Genomic DNA, 17,436 nt, shown 5'->3' on the forward strand with positions numbered 1-17,436 from the left:
TGCTTTCTAACTGGGATTTAGAACAGCGTAACCCAGTTGCCGTGATTTTAAAGACGACTTGCTTGCTTGTTTCTTAAGAGCAGTTTTGTTTTCCTAGCTTCTTTTCATGGAACAAGGACCAGTAAAAGCAATTTGAGCGGAGAAGCCATGCCCCCTTCTACAGCATCCTTCACAAAAGGCACTGCTGCAAAGATCTGCTGCTGCTTCTGCAGCTGGGGTGGGTTTTCTCCATCAATAATGCAGGCCCCGAAGTGAGCTGTGCGTAGTTGTAAAGTTACTCATTCAGCAGTAATTTCACAGATGCCTCTCTCGTGGAAAAGTCAGCCATGTACTTGGTGGGGGGAGGGAGGGGGGAACAGGAGTGTTTCTGAAAGCAGGTCAAATTCAGTCTGACCTCGCTGGTTTGGACACCAGGACGCTGAAATGTGTGCCCTCCTCCATTTCCTGCACAGCCACCATTCCCAAACCTGAACACCAGCAAAGCCGTAAGCTGCTCCGTCTTCCAGGCGCTTCCAAAATAAATGTTTTAACATCATTGTTAGCCTGTGCTCCACGAGCTCCTCTTTCAAAGATTTCGCCTCGAGGGAAAATGAGGAGTTGCTGTCATTTGAAATTTACTCAGCATTGGCTAAATGATGGCATTTGTCACTTCTGCTCTCCGCGTTGTTCAAACCGGCCCTCGTGCGTGTCGGACTGGATGCTGTGTTTGCTTACTTGCTCTCCGCCTTTGTTCTTCTGGAGAGCGGGGGGCAATTAATATCGTCTAAAAATGTAGCGTGGCACAGCCCTTTTTTTCTTTGTGTAGCTTTCAAACGCGGATGCCGTCAAGAGCATTACATGCATCCCAGTTCAAAAGCACTTCGGTAAAGCAAAATCACTAGGAGATACTGACCAATTTTTTAGGAATGGGTCTGAAATAATTGGCGCGCTTGCTTTATGCCGCAGCTTGCCTCGTGCTGTTGACCTTGTATCCCTGACGTCTGAATCACTGTCATGTCGGTGACGGTGATGTGTCTGAGCAGTCCGAAGGAATCCTGCAATTACTTTAATATTTTGCATAATACTGGTGGAATTTGATAATTTGTTGTGAGGGGATCACATCCAATTACCTCATTCATTAAAACAGCGAAAATAGTGGAAGTTTGGAGATATATGCCAGAGAGTGAGAAAGAGCTGTAATGTAATTTGTGGTGTTCTACTCACTAATTTTTTTTTCCCTTTCTCTCTCATTTTACAGGGCATGTTTTTGAGCCATTTTTGAGGAAATGTGGTGAAAGTCAACTTGCTCTGTTTTGGGGGAAAATTCTGGTAAGTGGTGCCATCTTGATCACTTTTGGTTTTCAATGACAATTTCAGACAGATTGTTTTAACGTTTATTTCAGTGTTTTTTTCTTTTTACTTGATGGGAAATACAGCTCACAGAGATGTAGTTGATTATATGTATTTTTCTTCCTTTGGTATGGGGGCTCACAGTGTGAGAAGCATTGACAGAAAGCAGCATGCTGGGCCTCAAGGCAAGGAATGTAGTTTCATTTGCTCCAGTGGCATCTGCTTATTGTGTTTGTAGCTGTTATATTCAGCTGAAGAGTGGTTGAGCTAAGATCTGTAGCAGAAGAAACACAAAGCCTAGCTGAAAAACAAGGGGAAAAAAAAAAAGGCATGCTAGAGGTATAAACAATCAGGAGAAAAATAGTAATGTAGGGGGAGCACATACCTCCCAAAGCAGTGGGGGTGCCCAGTCACTGTGAAATCTGCCTGTCTGTTTCCAAAGCATCTGACCAGCACACTTGCCTCTAGCTTCCACATGGAGCCAGGACGTTTTGCTTATTACGGTGAGATAAGGAGGCAGTCAGTGCTCCTGTGTGATGTACCAGCCTTCATATTCCTCTTTTCCATCCCACATGACAAACTTTGCTGTTTCTCTGGTTGGTCTCTGGACACCACACTTCCAGAGGCTTCTGGTCCTACTGGTGCTGTGGGAACGTGGCGTGTTGTGGGTGATGTATCTGTGCGGCTGAGTTGTGCCACTGGGAGGAGAAGGAGGCATAGAAGAATGAAAGATAATTAGTGACGTGCCCCTGACTAGAAGTGAGTAGTCCTGAGAAAACTCTTCCTAGTTTTCACTTATCTCCAGCTCAACCTGCAAAAACACCAACAGTTTTACAGCAGTCTGTAGATTCATCTTGCTTTTCTCATCTTGCTTTTCTCCCCTGGAGACTCAATGCATGCAGCTGTGGCTGGTGCCAATTGATCACCGTCACCCTTGGAAAAAAAAATTGCCTGCAGAAGATTATGTCCTTTCTTTCCCTTGGCCAAGCAGGGTCTTGGACAGAAATTTTTTTCTTCAGCTAGCATGTGCAGATTGCAGATGAAAACTGGCTTATTCTCCACTGGCAGAAGACTTCAGAGTAAGATAGTCTGCAGGGGTAGAAAACTGAAAATCAAAGACTGGCTCTGTGAGAACACTTATTCTTTTCTGCGATTTAAAACAAACAATAACCAAAAAGAAACAAACCAACACCACAAAGCAGATGTTGTTACATCATACAGAAGGATCAGGATTAGCTAGCAGATGTGTAAGTGTAGATCATCTAGCCTTCTGCAACATGGATAGTCTTAAAGATCAGAAAAGATGACCAAGATCAGAATTTAAGAAAAAAAAAAAAAGTCAGCCAAATGCATGAAAAGCCCTGTTCAACTGTACCTTGGTAAACCCTACCGCAGATCTTTTAAGCATTTTTTCTCTACAGTTTGGCTTTTTTGACAATTGTGCATGTTGTAAGCTTCCACCCATATCCATATACAGGAAAATATGAATACAATTATTTAACTGGAATTTAGTTGTAGGCCCAAAGATGAGCTATAGACCAGCAGTATGAACTCATTAATCCATGAGATTTTGTGCGGACTTCTGTTACTGCAAGAGAATATAGGATGTATATCTAGTTTGCTCTTTGGTGATAAGCCCTATACTTGGATACTGGAAGCTGTCCAGTGTCCTTACATATTGGCTGATCTCTGCGTGACAAAGCCATGGTGCTGTCAGGTCAAGAAGCAGCATCGTAATGCAAAAATGGTGTTTCTGTGTAACACAAAGGAAAATAAGGTTATGGGCAGACCCGGTAGTCAGATTGTTGTGTTTAAATTTCCCTTCAAAGTTGCATCAGCTGAGGCTGGTCTAGGCTCCATGGCTGTCCTTAATGAAATAACATAGTTCAAGAGCAGCAAGAGGAAAGAGATGAAAGAAACACGTTTATCAGAATCATAGAATAAATTTGGTTGGAAGAAACTGCTGGATGTCAAAATGCCCACTTAAAACAGGTCCTATTAGATCAGGTTGCTCAGGGCCTTGACTTTCAAAATTCAGCTGCACTCCAGGGGTAGGAAGTTTACACCCTCTCCAGGCACCTATTCCAATGTTTGACCATCTTTAGAGTAAAAAAGTGTTTCCTTGTTGCTTCTCATTGTTACTGCTCACTGTTGATCCATGTGGAGCATCTTCTCTGCCAGTGAGAGAGGGGTTTTGGAGAAGACCCTTCCAACCCCACATCAGCGAAGCTGCTTCCTGTGGCTCCAAAGAAATGTGGTGTCACACAGATGCTGCAAACTTGTCAGTAAGGGAAAAAACACAGTCTGGTTTTACTGAGAGTCTACTTGCACAACGTTTCTCAACCTTTAGTTCATGTTCAGACTTGAGGAGCATGGCTGCTGACTTGGCTGAATCTCAAAACTCAGAAGAAGGTTAGCTGACAAACTGATGCTCCTGAAAATCACCTGTTTTCCTGAGTTGCTCAGAGACATAACCTAATAAATGGAGACACTTCTCCCTGCTGGTCTGTGTACCCACCCTGGAATTTCTTCAAGCCAGCCTGGAAATGCGTTTGTGGCACTCCATGCTCCAGGATTTTGCCCCAAAATTTAATATTGTTTTCCATTATAATATGTAAACAGCCTCTGCAACTTTTGCTTGTTTTCACAGCTGTTCCTTTCCCTCTTTTTACTTCAAACAGTTTGCAAAATCTCGTTTTGAGGTAGAATAATCAGGAGCCTTGACTTTCTTGTCTGTAAGGATCTCTGAAGCATCTCCCTGCCCACTGTAGGTTTGCCTACGGCAATCCAGATTCACAGAGATTTTAAAAATAATTGCAAAAAATACAAGGCAAGGAAATAGTTTTGACCAGTCTCTGTCCCTAACCCACTGAATTCAAGAAGGACTGAGCACCAAGAGAACATTTTGAATTTATCCTGACATATCATCTGAGCTCAGAGGCACAGAAGTTATTTATTCATCCTGGATCAAAGTCCTAGAAAAGGTCATGCAGACTCCAGATCAAAAATTCATTATGGATGTAGGAGCTGATTAGAGAAGTATACTCGAATGCTGTGAGGGAAATCTTGACTGAATTTAAAACTCACTCAGCTGAGCTGATGATATCTTCCTGAGCAGTGTGAGTAGAGGCCTCTTTTGATGAGATTTCTGTAAAGCAGCCTCGTGGATGTCAGAGCAGATACTGCTCGGCACTTACATATTTGACCCTTGTATTGAACACTCGTGTTGTTCAGCAGGCAGTCATGGAGCAACCATCTCTCCAGCACATGAAATACTTGCACAACTGCGAGGAGTACCAGGAGTGCTTCCTTCAGCAGGTGTGATGCTGTACATTCGTCCTTTCTTATAGATTTACTCTTTCCAGGAACTCTGTGAATGCTTGAAACACAGGTCTTGAAACTGAAAGTATACTTGGGAAATCCACTGCTCCTTTCACTCTGAATTTAGGCAGGGGTACCTTCCTAAGCGCTGGGCTTTTTGATGTTTCAGTTGAAATCAGAGATGCTGTGCTTCCATCCGAACACTTGTCAATACATTCAAAGCAACTGCACATCTTAAACAATGGTTTCGGCTATTTTTAGTTGCTCAGTCATATCATGGAAAATTTGTATTTCAGCTGCTAAGACACTCCTCTGGTATTTGGGGGGGGGGGGGAGGGTCCCATTAAGGACAGTCAGATTCCTCTTTCTTTATTTTAAACAAATGAAAAATTAGCAGGTAGTGCCTGCTTTGATTTTTAGAGATTATATGAAAACAGCTTTTCAATAACTTTATGCATATTAAGTTTGTTTGCCTTTAGAAAGATGGTGATGCTTTGTGCATTCCTGGGTGTCCGATTTCCATGGCACAATTATTTACATCCAGGACGTCTACCAAAAATGCTGTGGAATTTCTTGTGGTGATTCTTCTCACTTGTCAAGTTTCTGACATAAAGTATTACAGATCAACTATGTATTATCTGCAAAGAGCTTGAAATATATGCTCTTACTGCAAAAATAACCCACCATAACTTGTGCCTCATTACCTGTATTCTGCCATGCCCACGAGAGGCTTTGACAGAATCATTAGCTGTTCTTTGTAATTATGGATGACCTGGTGTATTTTGGTCCTGTTTCTAGTAGCTTTTAGTTTTCCAGAGTAATTAATTTGGGCACTGACACACCTCATGATGTGCTTCTGTTGTGTAACTTCATTATCTCTTCCTGTTGGCTGACGATTATCGTGCCTCTTTAGGAAGAAAAGTGTGTGGAAATTCTTGAGCATTTAAAATATCTTGGGTTTTACTGAGATTTGCTACGCTATGCTAGTAATTCCTCCAATTTTAGTCTGTTTCTTTTCTTCCAGTCTCCTCCATCCAAAAGATGTGCGTGGTGGTGCCACTGGGTGTGGTAAACATTAAAGCTGGTCCATAAGATTTGTGAGGAATGCAGCCTGTCCCCTGCCCAGAGCTCCAGTCCCGACTGGGCTGGGTTTAGTCTGCTCTAACAGTTGTGAAGCTCTGTTCCTCTAGTGGTCAAGGTAACCCCACACAGGGAGGCTGCATTCCAGCCTCTGGCAGAGCAGATCTTTGTTGTGTCTTGGTCTCTGGCACACATTCTCCCAAGTGTTTCCCAAGTCTCGCTGCTAATGCATTTAGTTTAGCTGTTGGGTTTTTGGGAGGCTGAAGTCGAGATGATCCGAAGAGAGTCGGTCTGTGGGCCATCCGTCTGGAGGACCCTCCTGCGTTAGCCACTGGAGAAGAAATAAGGAAGGACTGGTATGACAGCAGGCAATAGAGCACCACATGCTGCTGCACCTCTGGCTTTCTTAGCTGGCACAGCAGCAGAGACCTTTGAACCATGATGTTATGGCAACTTGAAGATCCATGACAGAATTTTGTAAGTGATAAACTGTTTTTCTGTGTTTTTTTTTCTTTTTTTGGTTTTGGGTTTTTGTTAACAAGCTCTCCAAATGCTCCACTGAAAGAAGAGCATTAAATTTGCAAAGTCAGATGTTTGCTGTAGGGAGTGTGACATCAACTTTGCTCTTTTCTGCACGTGCTTCGGGGTATTTTTGTCACTGTTCAGTTGATACAAAAACTCCTGCTCCATCACACTTGCGTGTTCTTATACCTTCTGTTCCCCTTCCTCCCCTCCGGAGGACTGAATAAAAATGGTTATGCGATACACTGTAGGGGTCACTGCCATCCAACTTGTTGCGAGCTCAGATTTAGATACAGAGCAGGCTTGCACCTGGTTTCACATATTTAAGTGCAGGTGCAGCTTGCAGCAGGCTGGTCCCACCAACCTGCCAGTGGGATCCTGGGCATTGTAGGTGTAGTCTCCAGGGAATGGAGTCACTAGGAAATATCACTTCTCCAGTGAGCCCATGCAAATGGAGATTTATTTTTTCAGAGGTCAGTAACTTATTACTTGTTTTTTCAGAGGTTGGTAATTCGGTCGTCTTTGGGAGGAGTTTTTTGCAGAGGTCAAAATACAAAGATTTTGCCTTGCCATCTTACAATCTTTTGGTCCCAATGACAAAACCTCTCAAGCTGCTCAAGGAGTGACCAGAGGCTTTTAACATGGTCAAATCACTCCAATTTCCCATGCCTTGTTTCAGAATTAGCTTGAAAAAATCAGGCTGAAGTCATGCCAAAAATCCAAAACGGCAACAAAGTAAAGAAGAAATCTCCCAGCAAACATCCAGCGTGGAGAAGGTTGCCAGAGCTGGAAGCTGTGCCAAGTTTATAATCAGGCAGCAATGGGGTCTCAGCAGGTAATGTTGCCACCCTGCAGCGACCCGTGTGAGAGGCAAGGAAGCAGGATCTGTGATGTGCGGCGTAGTGCATGGAGCGGACCCGAGATTACCAGGCCTGGAGAACGTGATTTCTGTGCATCAGATAAGGCACTGACTGCAGATAAGACTCATGCTAACTGACTGCATGTTGCAATACTAAATGCATCTATAGATACAGACCAAGGTATGTGGACGAGTGTAAATTTCCCCTTCCTGACACAAGCACGCTATGTTTTGTAGTAGAGCCAAGGCACCGGCTTGTTTCTAGAGTTCCTTTTATGAAATCTTGGGGGAAAGGGGCGGTTAATGTAATTCTCTCGACATTAATTCTGCCTCATCAATACTTCATGGATTTAATAGATTTTAGAGCTAAAATCATTTGGGAGATTGTTTTATCAGCCAGGCATAGCAGAGGCTGCTGAAGCTAAATGGAGGACAGTACGCATCAGGGTGTATTATGGGGTACTGCAGTATCCAAATGTAATTACTGCGGGGTTTGTTTCTGTCTGCCTTTTGTGAAACTTTACATTGGGCACTAAATACTTTGCATATAGGCAAGCTACCTCTTTGGTAAGAGCTTGTTATAGGTCTCTAGACACAAGTGTCTGTTTCCACCTCACAGCATAAGCACACTGCTTTCGTTCTTCATCTCCCCTTCCATCTCCCTCCTGCTTAAATGCTCCTCTGGCATGGACATAATGAAACTGCATAGAAAGGAGCATGAAGGGGAGGAGAAATCTCACTGCAGATTAACAAAGCTGAGTATTTCTGGACATTGAGTTATTTATATTAATCAGTTTGCTAAGCTCAAAGATAAAAGAAAGCCTGGGAAGCAATCCAGAAAAAAAAAATTAAAAAAAAAATAAAGAAAGAAGACAGTGTGAAGACGCTGCATTAGTGAGTGTTTTCGGGAGGCCTGCAGTGCTGTCTCACAATAGCCATTTCAAAATAAAAGTGAGATGGGCGGATCTGGAAGGCCGGTGCTCGGAGGTGGGGGAGATTCCCGCTGGATGTGTCACACTGGGTAAGCTCGGCTCTGCTGGAGCGCCCTGCGTCATCCTGCAGCATCCCTGCTGCCAGCAGTGAGCAGCACTCCCCAGCTCCAAGGGGTCCCTTGCAGCCGCCGCTGGTGTGGGAAAGCTCTTTCCAAGGCACGTTATCAGGGAAATAAAGCACTGTTAGTGCTGTTTAGAGAATAGCCATTTTTAGACAATATCCACGAGCGTAAGAGCATAAGTCTGCGATTATGCTGCATCATCCTGAAAACCTCGGAGCTAACAGAGGTTTGTACAGCCTTCTAATAAGTAGTGTTTTGTCCATACCTACACTGCGCCCATAGATAGGAATATATCTAGTACAGTAAATCATAATGCTTCTATTGTTTTCAGGGAAAATAGTAAAAGATTCAACTGTGTAAATGTCATTCTCGCCCAGCCCACTTAGTACTATGAGACAGGGAGAAGTCTGCTTTGAAATTCTCCCTCCAGCAAAAGCTTGAAAAGCCTCGAAGATTGCGTGCATCCTTGATCACGTCATGCAGCAGCAGCCCTGAGAAATACAAAATCTCATAGCTCAGTCTGCTAGCGTTTTGAATGCCCTTCTGGGTGTTGAGAGTCCTGCCTTTCTGCTGTTACAAGGTGGTATCTCATCCTGTAACAACTTTTCAGACCATGTCCTGGCATAGGTTTTGCATTTTTTAATCAAACTATTTCTTGTTGTATTTTACCTTGTGCAAAAATCACGACAACCCAAAGCAAGTGGCTTTACAGGTAAAAGGATAAAACTATAAGTGGCATGAGAGTTTTTACAGTCTTTCCATAATTACTAGTTAAAAAGCATGCACGTATCTTAGATATGATTTGAAACATTGCCTGCTTTGGTCCTTGGTTAATTTTTTTTTTCCAATTTATGCAGTTAAGATGCTAGTTAGAAGGAAGATGATGTGGAAAGAAACTCACACTGCACTCTTTGTAAACATGAGTTCAGGTCATTTCTTGTCCTCTTTTGTTGCTCATCAAAAGTTAGAAGTTTTGTCATTTTTTCAGTGGGAACTTGCACCAAATTCTAGCACAATGTGCTTTAAGCTAGTGGTTACATCAGTGCCCCAGCACCCGTTGCTGCTGGGTGCTCATTCTGGTGAGCTGTAATTGCACCAAATCATGAGTTTTGGAAAGTCCTCGTTTAGCTGTTATATCTGTTGGTTGTGTATGACAATTAGGAGTTGTCCATTTTTTCCCCACAGCTTATTCCATGTTATTAGGGCACTAGTCTGTCTCTACGTGCCATTTACTGTCAAAACATAACTGTTTTATTCCCCATTTCTTCCCATTTACATCACTTGATGGGTTTAGACAATTATGTGTCTTTATTCTTCTAAGATGGAGGCTGAGAGGAGATCCAGTACATGAAATTCTGCTCTGTCTATAGAGCAGGATATCTGCAAATACATCTGTAGACATATAGAAAATGTATAAACTGACAGCTGAGAGATCCTGTAGACTTCTCATTGTTTTCTACCATGGTGCTCGTGCCGAATCTGTCAAAACACAGAGAAACAAATCTGTATATGAATGAAGTGGCCTTTTTTACGTTGTCTGGGAAGACCAAGCGACATCCACAGTCCTATTTTTAAGACATCCTCTCTGACCATGTTGGTATGTGCTAAGTATCTTTGCAGGAGCCCGAGATCGTTGCATTTGCTTTTTAATAAGTTTTGCTCTTGAGTTTTGCCCTCTAACTGGCTGTAATTACACGGGGAGGCTTAGCTCGGGTCTAACCACCAGCTTTCCTGCATGTCATTAGACGTTGTTAGGGGATCAGCCTGCGTGGTTGTAAATGACAGGATATATCTTCCTCTAATCCTTTTTTGGATGAGGCCGTTTATAAGGCAGGCGTTTCGGAAGAGGGGGAGCACTATTCTAAGCTGACGAAGCAGAAGGAAAGCTTGTGTTGAATCAGGGGCTGCTTGCAGCAACGTTTTGATCGTGGCTCATACTGAAGCACCTTGAAGACACAAGCCCCATCGCTGTAGCGTAACAGAATTCTTGCACGTTAACCCTGAAGTATTCATCATTTCCGTACTATTAGCGTGGCGTGTGCCCTCCGCATGTCTGTCATCCTCTGCAAGCGGTGTAGATGTTATCCAGAAACAGTCGTATGCAGAGGCTTGCCAGGTCACGCGCGGGAAACGCGCTACTGACTTCTCGACGGGAGCGAGTCCTGCACAGGCACTGTGGCTTGCGGCTTGGTCCCAGCAGCTTCACGTGCCCGATGCTCAGAGGTAGCGCCCTGCCTGTGACCTCCCTCACAGCGGCCTCCAGGAGGGCCGTGTGTCGCGTAATATGCAGAAATCAGCCCACCTGAAAGACGTCTCAGCAGCCGGGCAGGGCTCTGAGGCCAGAGGGCTGGGTTTCGAGGCAGAGATCAAAGCCCTCAGCTGTGCACGGATGAGTGTGCTTGGGAAGAGCTCGCGCAAAGATGGGTTTTGTTACTTTGCCTTTCCCATCTGGTTTACGTCCCCAGACTTGTAACTGCTTTTACCCATGCTTTTATGCAAGTAAGATTTGGGTGAATTTATGTGGGAATTCAGTTTTAAATTTTGGGGGAAACGCAGACTGTTAATCTCATGTTACCAGACCGCTCTTACAGCACCTTTCAGATTCCAGAAATCAAAAGAAAAGCGTGCTTTCCCTTTGAGGCATATATTTGAGGCATCATTGAAAGTCACATGTACCACAGGAGACTTAGCAAAAGCACAGTGGTTTCTATTGCTGTATTAAATATTTCCCTAGCTGTACTTCTGATTAAAGAAATAAATTCCTAAGCCATGACTTTTAACCATCTCTTCTTCTCTAGGAAAACTCTTCATAACCGCAGTGAGAGACCAGCACCAGCCCAGGCCGCTGTCCTGCTTCAGCAGGAGCTGTAATAGTGCTGCCATGTAGAGAATTTTTATGTCAAATTATCACTGCTGCTTCACTTCCACTGTAACAAGCAATTCTCGTGGTATTTTTTTCCTAGAATTTTCCTCTTCTTGTAGAGGATACCCATGAATATATTCAATGTCTTGCTCTCTTCTTTTTTTCTTTTGTATCTCTTATGTCTGGGAAAAATTCCAGGAGCTTTATGGTGTAGCTTTAGGCTCCTCTGGGTTGGAAACGCTTCTACGTGTCACCCAGACAAGAACTGTCCTTGTTTAAAAAAAAAAAAAGAAAGAAAACTCTTTTCAGTTCAGAGATGGTGGAGGAGGAAGGTGCCCTAGGCACAGCTGGCGATTAGTTGCATAGTTTCTTCAGGTTGATAACCAGCTCTTATAGAAATCTGTTCATTGATGGACAGTTCTCTAATGATACTGGACAGGGAGAGCAGTAAATTTAACATGCTCCACAAGTCAGGGTTGGGTGAAACACCAGAAAACTCTTGGAAGTCTGAGATAAATCCCCTTGGAGCTTGCTTTATCTGCTCACAACTTTCCCTTTCTGGTATTTAACCAAGTTTGAATCCAGGTCATCTCTCCTAGGCTAATCTGTGTCAGTGGAGTGGTGGAGTGTGAAGGGAGCTTTTCCTTTTTTTTCTCTCTCCCTCTCACCCAGAACACATAAGCAAAAGAGCAGGCGGTACCGAAGCTGAAATCGTGGCAGTCCATACATGTCGAAGTAGCTGTTGGTAACAGCAGCAACAGAAATCTGTTCTTGGTCAGTTTGGCAAAGCATAATCTAGCAAGTGACTCATCAAATGTACTTTTGCAGTCGTTCGGCAGGTAATGCCGTACATTTGCTAACGTTAATAAGCTTGACTGTAGCTTAAAAAGGTCCAGCAACCTCCAATTAAACTTTCTGTAATTTTCAGAAGTAATTCCTTCTCATGTTGCATGCTGTTTCTCTGCAAGGATCCAGAAACATCCACGTCATCATTTGTTACGTTTCATAGATGTTGCTCATCTTATGCTTAAAATAGTTTGAGAAATAGAATTATTTAATGGAGCCCAGTTAAATCTTTTGCAAAGGCTTTTAAAGTCTCAGATAGGGCTCGCAAATAGCAGAGACTGGCGCTGCAGATTATTTAAATCTGTATGACATCACCAGTGGATAATTTAAAAAAAAAAAGAAAACACTTATTATGTAAATGTATTCAGTAACCAGTAAGGTTATGTATGTGAGAAATCATACTTTTGGGCGCTTTAAGTCAGCTCACCTGCGTTGTGTTTGTTCTCGGCGGAATACAGCATCTGATTATGACTTGGAATGTCTCCAGAGAGCTCATCTCCAAATTGCTGCCGTGATTTACGGGAACAGAATTATGAAGCTTCTTGAACCTTTCAGAGCTTCCTGCTTCTTTGTTGGTCTTTTTAGATCTAACATAGTTTTAAATACTTCTTAGTGATTAGATTAGGCACAGGCAATTTCCTTTTAAAATTGCCCGAGCAGGCCCTTTGGTAAACAGTAATAACCTTGTTGTGGCTCAATAGGGTTTGGCAGGCTAATTAAAATGGACTTCAGCGCTGCAAATAGGTATACAGGAAAACTCTACAGGTCTGCTCAGAGGCTTGGTTGGGTTTCCATGTATGTTGGTTCAGTTGTGACCATACGTGTCTTCTGTTTATGGTTTCCACTGTAATCTATAAATTGTTTGCTTCAGAAAATCGTAGTTTATAAGCACGTTGATTGATAAAACACTTCTATTTCCTACCCCATAACTGCTCCAACCATCCAATCCGTTAGATGGATTCATGTTGATTTTTGCCATCTCTTCCTTAGGTGTTTACATTAAAACCGTTTTAATCCCTGAATGTTCAGGATTTTTTAAGACAGAGGAAAGAGAGAAGAGTTAAAGATTTCACACGAGTCAAGAATTGCCTTAAGAGGATCTTTCCAAATAAGTCTGAGATTTGTACAAAATTGACGACTGCTTTTTCACGCAGGGTCCATATTGATTTTGTGCTGCATGACACATCCTGCTAGGTCTTTGTGCACAACAAACCACACCGACCTCCTGACCCTTCCCCTGACAACCTCATCGTTTTCCAGCTGAATGTGCCTGGTCACCCTGCAGCTATCGCCATAAACACATATGTAACTTTCAAAATCATTTCTTGAGCTTTTTTTCCTCATTTCAGAGAGCGCAGAGAAAGCGGTGTCCCTGTCCGCACACGGGCATACCCACGCATTTCCAACCAGTAGTCAGATTGCTAAAAAAAAAAAAAATGCCCATGGGTAATTAGCACTGTGAGTATAGTTAATCGATTTCAAATTAAATGCCACCGGCACTGGCAAAAGGTCACACTAGGTTTTGTTATGGGTTTGAGAAACCCCCTGGTTTAGTGTGCACTGTCTCTGGGAACGGATATTGTCTTTGTATGCTGCCTGTGACAAAAGAGGAGCAAGGACTGCCATTTTTGCAAATTATGCTGTAAAATTTATTATCGTTTTAATATACATCATGGTTTTGCTGTGTTGATTTTAAGAAAGAAGCCCTTCAATGTAAGGAGGCAGTCGTATCTTCTTAAGCACGGAAAAAGGAGCTGGGGCGAGGATGGGGTAGGAACCTCAGCTCTGGCTTCCTAGTCCACCCTTCTCATTATTAGATGATTTTGCCTCCTAGGCAGACAGATTACTTCATATTTTCCTTCATTAATGATTTATCAGACAGCTCCTCCCCTACAGGCTCATCTCTTCTGTTATCCGTGCGGCCCACACGCAACCAGCAGCGCGCAGCTGCCAGCTGGCACACGCACGTGAAGCGCGCGAGCTGCTGGGGCTCCTGCCTCCTCCTCCGGCGCCCTGCCTCACCTGCACGCTCCTTGCTGGCTTCAGTTGCACCCAATCCACAAAATCTCCGTGTGTCCTGTTCTCCTGTCCCATCTCTCCAAGCATAATGTGCTTTTACTACCTTTAATTTTTAAAAAAAAGTGAGAGAGATGAGGTGACCCCACGTGTGAAGCAGCAGCACTTGTGCTTTTGTTATGGGAATGCTTGGTGGCCTCTGAAAGCTCTGGGCATTTTGGTGGGAAGGTGTGCTTGGTGGCAGCTTCCATTTTAGTCCCAAGTAGTATTAGTCAAGAAGAGGGAGTGCTGGGGAGAAAATGAAAGAGCTTTGTCTGTGAACAGGAAGGTGTGGGTTGGCTTTAATTTCAGGTTTTGCTATCAGGTTCTTGGCACAACAGCTCTTTTGAAATCCTTTTCCAGTTGTCTGTATGAGAGAGTGATTTTTATCACATCACTAAAGATTAACGCTATTCTTGTTCTCCTTTCTGCTCTCAGAAATCAGTTGTGCTCTGAGGCCTGGGAAAGGGAGTCCAAATGAAATCCCACGATGAAAGGGAAGAAGCCCAGAATTGCTTACCGCTCTCCAGCTTGTCCACCGCAAGCGGGTTGTGACTGGGTACAACAGGGGAGCAAGGGCTGTGGAACAGGAGGAAAAAGCATAACTTAGGAGAGAAGAAGGAACCAGTGAGACTCCTTCGAGTCATTTATACAAGAATGTATAAATCTGAATCTACTCTTGGCAAGTGGCGATTGATAACTAATCTTCTCTTCCCGCTCCCAAACTCGCCCAGCATCTGCAGAAAGGACATGTGAGAGGAATAATAAATCTCATTATTTTAGCAGGCTACAATGGAAATTATGCATTAAAGGTGCAATGAGCACCTCAGCAGGGAGAAACCGACTGCTTCTTAGGATACCTAAAATATCTTTTCACCCTCGCTGTTTTCGAGAACTTCCTCAGTGGTTCAGGCCGAGCTGGAGCTTTACAGTGCTGTTTTAAGAGGAGAGCTAGCAGGAGAAGGGAATTCAGGCTGCCACACATAATGGGCTAGCTGTTCTGTTGTGTGCTGCAAGACTAATCGATCTGAATGCCTTTGGCTTCGGAGGGGAGAGAGGTGGGCGAGAACAGTAGGCGTTTGTGTGCTTTGGGCAGCCAGGTGTCCGCACAACCGGTGTGAGCGCTGAGGGAGAAGAGGCTCTTGCTGCTCCTCGCTGGCCTCCCCGTTCCAGCCGGGGCAGGCGACGAGGCGCCCCCGGGGCTGGGTGGGAGGCCCTGGTGGGGCTGTGCTCACACAGGCCGAGAAAAGAGGTCACTGCGTGGTGGCTCGGGACAAAATAGGGGGAAACCAAGAAAAAATTACTAGTGACTCATTTCAAGGGGTAGTTTGTGAGCAGAGCAAGGAGTTGGGATGCAGATCTTACATGTCGCCAGGCCAAGGGCACAGCCCATCAGTGTCAGCACGACTGGTTCATCCCAGCTGCGTGGATGAGGACAGCACTTGCCGTCAGTAAAGCCAAGTGTATGTTTACAGCACCCTGACTGCTTCACAGTAATTCCCTGCACACAGAGCACGTTACCTCACACAGCACGCATGAAGTGTACAAGAAGCTGGTGTAGCACAAAGAGCCTGCACTGAATTTCCACCTAGTGCTAACTGCCTGTGGTAAACCACTGCTCACCAAGCAGCTGTTTGTTTGGTTTTTTTTTTCTATGCATCTCATAGCCCTACCACTCACGTTAGAACACAGGTTCTGAAAAAGCAGGAATTTGAACCATGCCATTTCCTCACAAAATGTGTGCCGTGATTTGGTTATGTTACTGAATTGCTGCATTTGTCACTAGTTTCCTGGAAGGAAGGAGAGGAGGATGCTGCTAAGTGCAGCAGATCTGTCTGTGACCTGACAGAATCACAAAATCGCTGGGGTTAGACAGGACCTCTGGAGATGATCCACCGCCTGCTCAAAGCAGGGGCAGCTTGAAGTTGGTATCCCAGAGCTATGTCCCTTTGGGTTCTGAGTATCTCCGGCACTGGAGAAATCACAGCCTCTCTGGGCAACCCGTGCCAGTGTTCAACACCCTCAGAGTGGAAAAGTTTCTTTTCCTGTATTTAAATGGCATTTCCTGTATTTTACGTTGTGCCCATTGCCTTTTTCTCTGTCACCGGCACCACTGAGATGTCTTGCCTTGTTGTCTTTATACACATTGATCAGATCCACCTCAGCCTTCTCTTCTCTAGGCTAAATGGTCCCAGCTTTCTCAGCTTTTCTTCAGATGACAAAAGCTCCAATCTCTTTCTATCTTTGTGGCTCTTTGCTGGCCTCTTTCCAGTACATCCATGTGTGTTGTACACTGGGAAGCCCCAAACTGGACACAGCACTCCGTAAGAGTCTCAGCAGTGCTGAGTAAAGGGGAAGGATCACCTCCCTTGACCTGCTGGACATACACTTTCTAATGCAGTCCAGGGTGCTGTTGGCCATCTTTGCCATAAGGAAACATGGCTGGTTTATGTTCAACTTAGCATCCATTAGGACACTGAGTTTTCTTTCTGCTTTCTAGCTGGTCAGCCCTCAGTATGTTCTCCCTAGCATAGGGTTATTTCCCCCCGAGCACAGGACTTTGTATTCCACTTTGTTGAACTTTTAGAGGTTCCTAATAGCCCATTTCTCCAGCCTGTCAAGGTATTTGTGAATAGCAGCACAACCATCTCTTGTACCAGCTATTCCTCCCAAACTTACTGAAGATGCACATTCTGCCATTTTTGAAGAGATCAGACAGTACTGACACCAGTATCAACTTCTGGGGCACACCACTAATGCCCCCTTCAGCAGCGGGTCCATGTTTTCCCCAGTTTTCCTTTTGCTGCTGATATTCATATAGAAAATCTTCTTGCTGCTTTTCACATCTCTTGGATTCAGCTGCTTTGGGTTTCATGACCCTATCTGACCCCGTTTCCAGCTCTTTTACACTTCCATTTTATGTTTGACTTTAGTCAGGAGCTCCTTGTTCATCCATGTGGGTCTCCTGCTGCTTAGCACTGCTTAGCTTCCAGCATATTGAGATAGAGCGTTGTGGAGCTTCCAGGAGGTGATCCCTGAAAATTACCCAGCTCTCCTGGACCCCTGTTTTCTCCAGGGATGTATCCCATGCAGTTCTTGTAATCCCTTGTAATTCTTGTAATCCCATGCAATGCAATGCACATTCCTGAAGGAGCCAAGTCTGCTTTTTGGAAAAAAGGCCATCCACCATCTCACGGTCAATGCAGCCAGTATTGCCCCTGACCTTCACATCCCACGGTCCTTGTTTGTAAGCATGAAGTCCAGCACAACATTTCCCATTGTTGGCTCTTCAATCACCTCTCTTAGGAAGTTACCATCAGTGCTCTTCAGGAATCTCTCCTGGGACGCTGATTCCCGTTGCTGATTTCAGCCTTTTCCCATGTTAAACGTGTCTGTGGCTGCTATTTCTTTGTGCAAACTACTTGATCATTTTACATGACCAAACTTTTGAACCCCATCCTGAAATGATGTCATGTGGAGAGCAGCTCGCAAAAGAAGGCTATGTGA

General features: G+C 44.2%; 1 protein-coding gene across 6 annotated transcripts in view; it reads left to right on the plus strand.

Moving 5' to 3' along the window:
- The window catches only part of FYN (FYN proto-oncogene, Src family tyrosine kinase), a 133,558-nt gene that overhangs the window by 56,335 nt on the left and 59,787 nt on the right, over positions 1-17,436 (plus strand). For all 6 annotated transcript variants that reach the window (XM_066994412.1, XM_066994410.1, XM_066994415.1 and 3 more), the window contains exon 2: positions 1,238-1,308. The gene's annotated coding sequence lies outside the window, so the exon portion shown is untranslated. The remainder of the gene's footprint in view (positions 1-1,237; positions 1,309-17,436) is intronic.

Source organism: Anser cygnoides, chromosome 3, assembly GCF_040182565.1.
Source record: "Anser cygnoides isolate HZ-2024a breed goose chromosome 3, Taihu_goose_T2T_genome, whole genome shotgun sequence".
NCBI lineage: Eukaryota > Metazoa > Chordata > Aves > Anseriformes > Anatidae > Anser > Anser cygnoides.